The sequence below is a fragment of the Pseudophryne corroboree genome, chromosome 3 (genome assembly GCF_028390025.1).
Source record: "Pseudophryne corroboree isolate aPseCor3 chromosome 3, aPseCor3.hap2, whole genome shotgun sequence".
Taxonomy (NCBI): Eukaryota; Metazoa; Chordata; class Amphibia; order Anura; family Myobatrachidae; genus Pseudophryne; species Pseudophryne corroboree.
This window is the reverse complement of record NC_086446.1, coordinates 366,484,760-366,496,974: the sequence shown is the minus strand read 5'-3', so window position 1 is coordinate 366,496,974 and position 12,215 is coordinate 366,484,760. Positions and strand designations below refer to the sequence as shown.

At 40.9% G+C, this 12,215-nt stretch overlaps 1 protein-coding gene across 3 annotated transcripts in view; it reads right to left on the bottom strand.

The window, feature by feature from the left end:
* ABI3 (ABI family member 3) overlaps window positions 1–12,215 on the bottom strand; it is a 116,186-nt gene that overhangs the window by 32,177 nt on the left and 71,794 nt on the right. The window lies entirely within an intron of this gene.

The window sequence follows — 12,215 nt, the reverse complement described above, 5'->3', positions numbered from 1 at the left end:
TATCTATCCTACCCTATCTGTCTGTCTGTCTCTGTACAGTTTCTATCTGTCTATCTATCTAATCTATCTATATCTGTCTGCCTATATCAAGCAATCTCTGTATATGTGGGGGTGGATAATATACTGTGTGTGTGTGTATATATATTCCATAGAACGGGCGGCACTCAGAGACTGGACATTGGTGAACGCAAAAAGCCCCGCAGTGTGTGTTTAATCAAATAGTAACGTTTCGGGGACTTGTCCATTATTCAGACAAAAATATAGTGCAAAGTGTGACAATAATTGCAAGAGGTAAAGAGCAATAACTTACCCCCCTCCTGTTCCTCCCCAAGTATGGTCGTGATGCCGTTGACTTGTATTTATTGTCACACTTTGTGCTGTATTTATGTCTGAAGAAGGCAAGTTCCCGAAACATCACGATTTAATTAAACACACACTGCAGGGTTTTTTGCATTCACCAATGTCCAGTCTCTGAGTGCCACCCGATAATGGACTGCATGTGTGTGGGAGCCATCGCCCACTAGCAGGGCACAAGAGCTAGTAATATATATGTATATATATATATATATATATATATATATATATGCAGACAAATGCCCGGCACTCCACTTTGTGGATAACATCGACCTTGGTGCCCTCCAAAAGCAATGTATAGATAGTTGGAATAGGCGGCACTCACAGGAATTCTCAAAGAAGAAAATACTCAGACCAAGTAGTCTATTTTGTCAACGTTTGAATTTAGTAAATACATTTTCGTCAGGACATCAATAAAAACAAATCTGCTCACCTTTTAAAGCTTCACCCAAGTGCACAGTTAATGCCGCCGCGTCCTGCGCTGGTCTCGTCTGACGTCATCATTGCGCGCCCGTCCCGGGTCTCCTGACGTCAGGTTGCCAGGTTACAGGGAAGCATAGAGGCCAGTGTAAACAAACCCCTCACCATCAGATACTGTAAGAAAATGTAACAACATGAAAGGCTCCATTCTTTGGTTATATCTAAAGCCAGTATTATAATAACTTAATTTGTTAAAGCAGCAATATACATCAAAATTTTCCTTAATAATTAGGACTATATTTAAATCACTAAATTTATATGAAGCAATGGAGGCTAAGTTGATCGTTAAGTCCATGAGGTTTCACTGTATTTAGTTCATAAATCCAGCGTGCCTCACGCTGCAATAATACTCTTGCTCGGTCTCCTCCTCTGGGGCTTTCAGGAACAAAATCAATCATTTTATACCGGAGTGTTGAAAGGTTGTGCTTAAACTCCTTGAAATGCTTAGCGACCGGCTGGTCGATTTGCTTTCCATCCAGCGCTTGGCGAATGGCACTTCTATGTTGCGCCATGCGTTCACGTAAGGTACAAACCGTTTTGCCAATATAGAATAAGCCGCAAGGGCAGCGTATATAATATATGACAAAACGGCTGGTACAGGTCAGGACATGGTGAATTTTAAATTTCTTTCCCGTTCTGGGATGTGTAAATGTATCTCCTGGTTCAAGGAAACTGCAAGTAGTGCACCCAAAACAACGATAATTTCCTGGCTTCTTGGTTAGAAAATGCTGTGACTTACTGTTCTTCAAAGATGTCAGCTCAGTGATATCCGTGTGTACCACCCAATCATGGATATTTTTAGATCTCCTGTAACACGGTAGTAGTTTGGTATTCTGCAACAGAGAAAGATTCTTGTCACTTGTAATGATTGGCCAATGTCTCTTAGCTACTCCAGTGATTTCCATACTGGATGTTGAATATTCATTAATATAAGTGAGTCTATCCTCTGAGCTAACCTTCTTATCCTTCTTCTTTAATAGTTCCAATCTTGGAATAGACATGGCTCTATTCGTTGCTTTATGTAGAGTCTGTGCTGAATACCCTTTTTGCAAATATCTTTTTGTCATGAGATTAAGTTGTTCACTTTCATCAGCAGAATTGTCACAGATTCTCCTTACACGTAAGTATTGAGAGTAAGGCAAACCTTCCTTTAATGCTCTTGGATGATGGCTTGAAGCATTAAGCAGGGAATTGCAATCAGTTGGTTTGTTAAAAACTGTGGTATTACATTTTCCCTCGTTAATCTAAACATATACATCCAGGAAATGGATACATTTATCACTGATCTCAAAGGTAAATTTGATGTTAGGATCCATCAAATTAGTTTCTGTCATCATATCAATGAATTCATCTTTTTCACCATGCCATAACATAAATATATCATCTATATATCTACAGAACATACCTATTTTTGCTGACAAGTGCGGATTACTGAAAAAAAGATCTTTCTCTACTGAAAACATAAATGCATTGGCGTATGCCGGGGCCACGCAAGACCCCATCGCACAGCCAAGGAGCTGTATAAACATCTCCCCATTAAACAAAAAATAATTTCTGTTTAGAACTAATCCTAAAAGCTCCAAAAGGAAGTCTAGATCTGGTCCCACATATTTGGGGTTATTCGTTAATAACCTCCTTGTTGCTTCAATACCTCTAGTGTGTGGTATATTGGTGTACAGACTTACGATGTCTATAGTACACATCCAACATCCTTCCAGAGAAAACTCTACTTCATTTAGCTTATTAAGAAACATGGTTGTATCTTGAAGATAGGTGTTTTCTGCCTGAATCACCGGTTGTAAATATACATCAAGATATCGTGATACATCATAAAACAATGAATCTCTTGCCGAGATTATAGGTCTCCCAGGTGGTGAGATGGGATCCTTATGCAGTTTTGGCAGTAGATAGAAAACAGGTGTACGTGGAGATGTTTTAAGCAGGGAGGCAGCAGTGCTAGAAGAGATGTAATTATTATTTACTGCTTCTTTCAGAGTTTCCTCTAATTCTTTACTAAACACTTCTGTGGGATCCTTCTCAATTCTACGATATACACTATTATCATTCAACTGGCTATAGGCTTCCGTTGTGTAGTCATCAACATTGAGAACTACAATCCCGCCCCCCTTATCTGCGGGGCGGATTACAATATCTGTATATCTAGACAGATTCCTTAATGCCAATTGCTCTGATTTATTAAGATTCCCCAAGATATTCGGCTGTTTAGTAGATTGTGCATCTATAGTGCTTGTCATTACATTAGTAAAGGCTTTGATCATAGGACTGATAGAAGGAGGATCAAATAGAGATTTGTTCATTGTTCTTTTTTGTTCCCGAAGTATTCTTTCAGTCGTAGTTGGCAATTAAAACAATAAAGATCCACCTTGCTTCTAAAGCCATCGTGAGTATTGGTCGGGACAAAATTTAAACCCTTTCTGAGAACAATGATTTCATTCTCAGTTAGAGTCCTGTCAGATAAATTAAATATTACTTTTTCATCTTGGTATTCCCTTTTCCTTTGCCTCTGGCACTGTTTCCCCCTCCTCGTTGGTGTTCTCTTCTGCCATCTGGCTTTGCACGGGTGATCACTCCTAAAGGGGGACGGGTCTCTAGAGTATCCTTGCTGGTACTTGCCCCTTCACCCTCACTATTAGAAGTATTTTGTCCACTTTCTGTATCTGTTTCCAATGGGAATCGGCGGTGTCGTCTATATCTGGAATTAAATTGTCGCGGTCTCCCTGGAGTAGAATTCACCCAGCTGTATACAGGGTTTAAATTTTGTCCCGACCAATACTCACGATGGCTTTAGAAGCAAGGTGGATCTTTATTGTTTTAATCGCCAACTACGACTGAAAGAATACTTCGGGAACAAAAAAGAACAACAGAGCAATACCATTAAAACCTGTCCGATAAGGAACAAATCTCTATTTGATCCTCCTTCTATCAGTCCTACGATCAAAGCCTTTACTAATGTAATGACAAGCACTATAGATGCACAATCTACTAAACAGCCGAATATCTTGGGGAATCTTAATAAATCAGAGCAATTGGCATTAAGGAATCTGTCTAGATATACAGATATTGTAATCCGCCCCGCAGATAAGGGGGGTGGGATTGTAGTTCTCAATGTTGATGACTACACAACGGAAGCCTATCGCCAGTTGAATGATAATAGTGTATATCGTAGAATTGAGAAGGATCCCACAGAAGTGTTTAGTAAAGAATTAGAGGAAACTCTGAAAGAAGCAGTAGATAATAACTACATCTCTTCTAGCACTGCTGCCTCCCTGCTTAAAACATCTCCACGTACACCTGTTTTCTATCTACTGCCAAAACTGCATAAGGATCCCATCTCACCACCTGGGAGACCTATAATCTCGGCAAGAGATTCATTGTTTTATGATGTATCACGATATCTTGATGTATATTTACAACCGGTGATTCAGGCAGAAAACACCTATCTTCAAGATACAACCATGTTTCTTAATAAGCTAAATGAAGTAGAGTTTTCTCTGGAAGGATGTTGGATGTGTACTATAGACATCGTAAGTCTGTACACCAATATACCACACACTAGAGGTATTGAAGCAACAAGGAGGTTATTAACGAATAACCCCAAATATGTGGGACCAGATCTAGACTTCCTTTTGGAGCTTTTAGGATTAGTTCTAAACAGAAATTATTTTTTGTTTAATGGGGAGATGTTTATACAGCTCCTTGGCTGTGCGATGGGGTCTTGCGTGGCCCCGGCATATGCCAATGCATTTATGTTTTCAGTAGAGAAAGATCTTTTTTTCAGTAATCCGCACTTGTCAGCAAAAATAGGTATGTTCTATAGATATATAGATGATATATTTATGTTATGGCATGGTGAAAAAGATGAATTCATTGATATGATGACAGAAATTAATTTGATGGATCCTAACATCAAATTTACCTTTGAGATCAGTGATAATTGTATCCATTTCCTGGATGTATATGTTAAGATTAACGAGGGAAAATTTAATACCACAGTTTTTAACAAACCAACTGATTGCAATTCCCTGCTTAATGCTTCAAGCCATCATCCAAGAGCATTAAAGGAAGGTTTGCCTTACTCTCAATACTTACGTGTAAGGAGAATCTGTGACAATTCTGCTGATGAAAGTGAACAACTTAATCTCATGACAAAAAGATTTTTGCAAAAAGGGTATTCAGCACAGACTCTACATAAAGCAACGAATAGAGCCATGTCTATTCCAAGATTGGAACTATTAAAGAAGAAGGATAAGAAGGTTAGCTCAGAGGATAGAATCACTTATATTAATGAATATTCAACATCCAGTATGGAAATCACTGGAGTAGCTAAGAGACATTGGCCAATCATTACAAGTGACAAGAATCTTTCTCTGTTGCAGAATACCAAACTACTACCGTGTTACAGGAGATCTAAAAATATCCGTGATTGGGTGGTACACACAGATATCACTGAGCTGACATCTTTGAAGAACAGTAAGTCACAGCATTTTCTAACCAAGAAGCCAGGAAATTATCGTCGTATTGGCTGCACTACTTGCAGTTTCCTTGAACCAGGAGATACATTTACACATCCCAGAACGGGAAAGAAATTTAAAATTCACCATGTCCTGACCTGTACCAGCCGTTTTGTCATATATTATATACGCTGCCCTTGCGGCTTATTCTATATTGGCAAAACGGTTTGTACCTTACGTGAATGCATGGCGCAATATAGAAGTGCCATTCGCCAAGCGCTGGATGGAAAGCAAATCGACCAGCCGGTCGCTAAGCATTTCAAGGAGTTTAAGCACAACCTTTCAACACTCCGGTATAAAATGATTGATATTGTTCCTGAAAGCCCCACAGGAGGAGACCGAGCAAGAGTATTATTGCAGCGTGAGGCACGCTGGATTTATGAGCTAAATACAGTGAAACCTCATGGACTTAACGATCAACTTAGCCTCCATTGCTTCATATAAATTTAGTGATTTAAATATAGTCCTAATTATTAAGGAAAATTTTGATGTATATTGCTGCTTTAACAAATTAAGTTATTATAATACTGGCTTTATATATAACCAAAGAATGGAGCCTTTCATGTTGTTACATTTTCTTACAGTATCTGATGGTGAGGGGTTTGTTTACACTGGCCGCTATGCTTCCCTGTAACCTGGCAACCTGACGTCAGGAGACCCGGGACGGGCGCGCAATGATGACGTCAGACGAGACCAGCGCGGGACGCGGCGGCATGAACTGTGCACTTGGGTGAAGCTTTAAAAGGTGAGCATATTTGTTTTTATTGATGTCCTGACGAAAATGTATTTACTAAATTGAAACGTTGACAAAATAGACTACTTGGTCTGAGTGTTTTCTTCTTTGAGAATTCCTGTGAGTGCCGCCTATTCCAACTATCTATATATATATATATATATATATATGTTTTGTATGTCCGGCACTTCAAACTGTGTATAAAAGTAGTTGCCCAGTGCCCTCCAGTGTAAATATAGAGTAGGCGGCACTCACAAATGTGCTATAAGTTGCTTCTACGTTTCGGTTTTATTAAAAAATCATTGTCAGGAATTGTGACTTTTTTAAAATAAAACCGAAAACGTAGAAGCAATTTCTAGCACGTTTCTTGCATGACCGTGAGTGCCAACACCATTGCAACCTACTATATTGGTACTATTGTGTGGCCACACTCCACCATTTTTTTTGCGCCTTCGGCGCGTACTGTCACTTTGTTATGTATGGTAGGGAGGGCACAAATTTATAGTTTGCAGGGGGAGCGCTGAACACCCTTGCACAGGCCCTGGGCGTGTCCCTGTGTTTGCAGGGAGGGTTCCTGACGTCAATTCCGGTCCCGGACAGGCTGATGTGATCGCAGCGGCTGAGTAAGTCCTGGGCTGCGCAGAGACTGCACAAAATCTGTTTGTACAGCTCTGCTACACATGCGCTCGCATACTTGCACAGCTAAAATACACTCCCCCTATAGGCGGTGACTATTTGATCGGAGCAGTGCAAACATCGCTTGCTAGCGATCAGGTCTGAATTAGGCCCCTTAACCTTAGCAAGGGTGGATAGGGCTAGGACATAACTATAGATAGAGGCATTGAAAAATTCTTCATTGTCTAACCCAAATAGGCAGAGCCTGGCATCAGTAGATGGCAATGCTGGTACAGTAGATCTAATATCAGCCCACACCTATAGCCAGAAGTTGTAAACTTTACGACAGTCCCAAAGCAAATGCCACAAGGCATGCCCCAGAGCCCAGCATTTATGACAATTATTGGTAGTATTAGTCTTATCTTAAGAATAGCAGGGTTATGGTAGATTATACAGATAATAATATAATGAATCTGTTAAAAGCAAACACATAGGGTGTCATAGAGAGATCCTCGAATTTGAGCCCAGTGGTCAACCTGAAGAGGACCTAGATCGACCTCTCATTCATTCCTAGGAGAGACAAAAACCATCCAGCAAATAACAGGATTTAAGGACACACTGGCGATAAGAAATTACCTTTCTAGGGGGCAGTCTAAGGAGTGTAGTCTTAAAGAGGGAAGGGAGACTAGCTGAGGGGCAGTTCCAAACTGGGCATGCGCAGCTTGACTGCTCAAAGGAATTTAAATCACCATTTTGAAACAGGTGGCTAATTTTGAAAACACCATGATTTCCATTGAACCAGAGAGGAACATCAGGATCCAGACCCTCTACCCCAAATAAATCTTGCTCAAATCACTAAAGTAGTGAAGCCTAATGCAGTAAAGGGGGTTGGCCCTCTGCCATGCTTTTAGAGAACAAGACCTATAGAGGAGATTAAGAGGATCATGTCCGCCCAACAAGGAACCCTGACAATATTGGATCAAAACTATTGCTCCCAACCAGTGAACTAAATGCACCAAATGAGAGGCCATATAATACAAAATAGTCTTAAATTAGGAAGAGCTAGGCCTCCAGAGGAATTATATCTACACAAAGTATGTAGTGCAATGGAAGGAAGGAAGGAAGGAAGGAAGGAAGGGAGGGAGGAAGGAAGGAAGGAAGGAAGGAAGGAAGGAAGGAAGGAAGGAAGGAAGGAAGGAAGGAAGGAAGGAAGGGAGGGAGGGAGGGAGGGAGGGAGGGAGGGAGGGAGGGAGGGAGGAAGGGATTCAAAATTTCTAGTGATAAAAATAGGGTAGTGCTGGAAAATAAATACATATTTAGGCTCAATAACCATTTTAAACAGGTTAATATGACCCATAACAGTGAGTGGAAGCTATTATTTACAAATGTGTATCTATTAACCACTTAAGTGGTGATTTTTTTTTTATACCACAAACCATTCATATATTGTTTTTTTCTGAATGAATTAGGTGAAGAAAATATAAATACAGGTTTTCAAACATTGGAACATTGCATAATCACCATCAGAACATCAGAAACCATTTCCGACCATTGCAACTTTGATTTTTCCAGTGCTACTCATCTGAGCAGCCATCAAGTACATACTGGGGGACTGGGGTGTGTGTTAATTTACATTTCCTGGGGGGCTGCTCATCTATGCATCCACAGGGGATCCTGCCATGCTGAATGACCAGCAGTGAACGGCAGCATGGCAGGTACGGGGAGGGTGCAGGTAAACAGAGGGACTGGGAGGTCCCTATGTGAATGACAGCTGCTAGAAGATTATCTTCTGGTAGCCATCCACTGTGTATCTTACTGATCAAATCATATGCGACAAGATCAAATAACTCACTGCCTGGTCTGGTTGCAAACAATGCGACAATGCCAGGCAAGTGGTTAATAAAGAATTTGATGGCAGATAAGAACCATTTGGTCCATCTAGTCTGCCCATTTTTTACCTTTTGGTAACTTGAACCCTGATTTGTTTCTTAGTTCTTTGCAAGGATATTCTTATGTCTCCCCCAAGCATGTTTAAATTGCTCGGCTGTCTTAGTTTCTACCACATCTGATGGAAGGCTATTTCACCTATGCACTACACTTTCTATAAAGTAATTTTCTTTGAACCTACCACCTTCCATGAATCCATAATTGGCATCACATTACAGGCCACAAAATTGATAGGGTTGGGGGGATGTAGTCACCCAAGTATTTAAAGGAGAGAGTCCACTGATAGGGGCAGGGGAGGTAGTCACATTACAATTAAAAGAGAAAATATTCGATTTATACCAATTAACCAGGAGTACTAAGAATACACCAATAATAAGTCCTCAATAACCCACATAAGACACTCCAACAAACTGAAACATCAGCCAGGAACAAACGCATGTACAGTAGTCTGCATATAAAACTATTGTGTCAACAGTATCACCAGCCCATAGGCCCCAGATTCATGAATCTGTACAGATCAGGCATGCCAAAGACTCAATGGTTGACACAAACAGTGCACGAAAGGGAGGGCAGCCCTATCGAGTGCTGCGATCTAGAGTGTAAGGAGAAATAACATAAACATTCACAGATATCCGAGCTGCATTATCCTCAAAATATGAAACCCAAGCTGACTCCAGTTCCAAACCAACACCCATGAGGTCCAACCAGTAGGGAATGACCTTCCAAATGCATGCACCCTTCAAAAGGAAAATACCAGTACTAATGCACATTGGAGAGTGGTCAGATACACCTTTAGATAAATAATCAATCTCAGAAATCCTACGGGTAAATTAGAGTAGATAGAAAAATCTATACAGGAGAACGTGTGATGAGTAGAAAACTAACAGGAGAAGCTAAAGGTGACTTATCAGTCAGTCACCATCCAAACTCAGCAACCAACTTAAAGAAAGGGGTGGAGGAGGGGGGGGGGAAGGAGAAGTGACTCTCTAAAATGGTCAGACGAGCTGTTCATCAACCAAGCAGATGACTGGGGTGAAGAGAGAAACGTAACAAATGAAACTGCTCGCTTTAAAACATTATTAGTATAAGCAGGAGTAATATATATCACCAAAATGTGAACAAGTAGGGAATTAATAAATACTCTAACAGTATAGCTTCCCAAACGATCAATTTGAACATTTTCCAATCGAAAGTGAAGATGTTTACTATCCAGTACAGTAAGGGTTACCAAAGACGGTCCTCAAGGCAGACTAATAGTCCAGGTTTTAAGGATAGCCATTCTTGAGCACAGGTGACTTAACAAGTACTTTAAACTAGTACTTTACAAAAAAAGAAGGTTTTTTTTAAATATATAAGTGTATGTGTTTAGATTTGATGTTGTGTGTTGGATCATTGCCCTATGGTCACACCACACTGGACATGCCCAACCTCGTCTGATCTTGGATGTGATGCACTGTCGGGCCTGGTTAGTACCTGGATGGGAGACCACCAGAGAATAATAGGTACTGTAAGTGTTTATCTCTTTCAGACAACTGAGATTCTGACAGCTCACTAAATTGGAGGCTAGACATTCAATCAAGTTCACATATGATATTGGAGTATATTTAGAGCCCAGTGAGAAAATTCCTGACTAATACTCAATATTCTGTAGGGATAAAATATACTATTACATAAGGAAAATGATCTTTTCACTCACACGTCAATTTTCCGCTGAACCTGGTATTTATGTCAAAAATGATATATGTTTTTGTCTGTTCCTCCAGTCTTTTAAGTGTAATAAATTAAAAGTTAAGTTTTAATTCATATTACTTTAATTAAAAGTGTGCCCCAGAAAAGACACAGGGCGGGATGTATTAAAATACATCGCCGCCCCTTGTACTAACAAATGCGATTAACATTGCAATGCGATGACAGGCCCCCCCCCCCGAGTTACCAGTCAGAAGGTTGTGCGGAGGGTCTCCGTCACCTCCGTGGGGTCTCTCATCTCCCAGACAACGGCAAGCAGGCAGCAGTGAGTCCCGGGCTCCTCCTTCTCCCTGCAGCCTGAGTTTGGGTTCTGGGACCAGGGCTGCCAGGTAGGCCTGGGGGGGAGGGGGGTTGGCGTGAGTGGTGCGGGGCGGCTGGGATGCGGCAGCTGGCAGTAAGAAGCCCATAGGCTTTTATAGGGTTTCACCATCAAAAGATGGCGATACCCTTGGTGGCGAAAACCCGGCGGCCAGGTCTTAGTACATATGAAAATGCGGTAAAACCCCCAAAAATGGGGGGTTTACAGCATTTTCCCTTTAGTACATCCTGCCCACATAGTCGCTTCTGTCTTCCCATTTCTGACTTAATTAGTACATCAGTTATTTTGATTTAACCATTTGTGCTCAAACATGAATATCACTTAAATCTGTACTATTAGTGTGACTTGAAGACCTTGGATGAGAACACCTGCAGTACAGAGACACCTCTTGAACTAGGGGAAATTATACATCCAGCTATATCAACTTTTTCTTCAGGGTCATAATACGACTACTGAAGAGGTGAATCTCTTGAAGACAAACAATATCAACATTATATTTTTTGACCTGAGATAACAACAGAGAGACATCTTCATTTTGTCACTGATGCCGTGGATGTTCCAAGTGAGCAGATGAACCCACCCAGAATCACCACCTAGAAACAGAGAATTTAAACAGATATGGGCAACAAGGAGGGAGAAGAGACACATAGAACCTACCACAGAAAAGGGATACCCCCACAAGCCAAGAAAAAGTAGAGCAACTCAGACAACACTGCAGCAGTAGAACAAGACAAAGAGCTTGTGAAGAATGTCAGTAGCAGCAGACAAATATAATTAGAGGGCTACTAAACTTAAACTATTACTAGTAAAGCTCTCCTATCAAAATTCCCCATACAGCGCCATAGCATAGAAATAAATCAATACAACACTATATATCAACATAGTAATAATCAAAGTTCAATACATCAAAACAATGGTAGGCAAGGAACCCACTGTTCCCACATCCCACAGCCACGATGAAAGTGACAAAAAGTTTAGCAAAGGGTATGTTAACAATGAAGGCTCAGGTGCTGATCCAGCCATGCCTCAGTCTCCTGCTGAGTATTAAAGATGTGGGTAGTCCCATCCACCATCACCCAGAGACAAGCTGGAAAAAGCATGGAGTGCTGAAATTGTTGATCACAGTTTCTTTTTAACCTAAAGTAAGTGGGAAAGACTTTTTAAAAGTCTAGAGCAAAGTCAGAATAAACTGACACAATTGTTATATCACGCCTGATCTGCTGTCTAAAGTGTTGGGAGATCACGGGACGATATTCATTTGATCATTTATATCGCCCTGATTGAGACCAAAGAGGTCGGATTAAGCGGCATAAAGCGGCTAAACTTGACCAAAGTGCTGGGCACGATCAGGAAAAGTGCAGTTTGGTCACCCACATGGATCACTTTTTGTGCATTTAAGCACCCCCCCCCCCCCCGTCCCCGCAGGTTGTGTGAGCTAATATCCAGACATCGGCAGACATCGTGCCCAAATGGAGCTACAATTGTATAG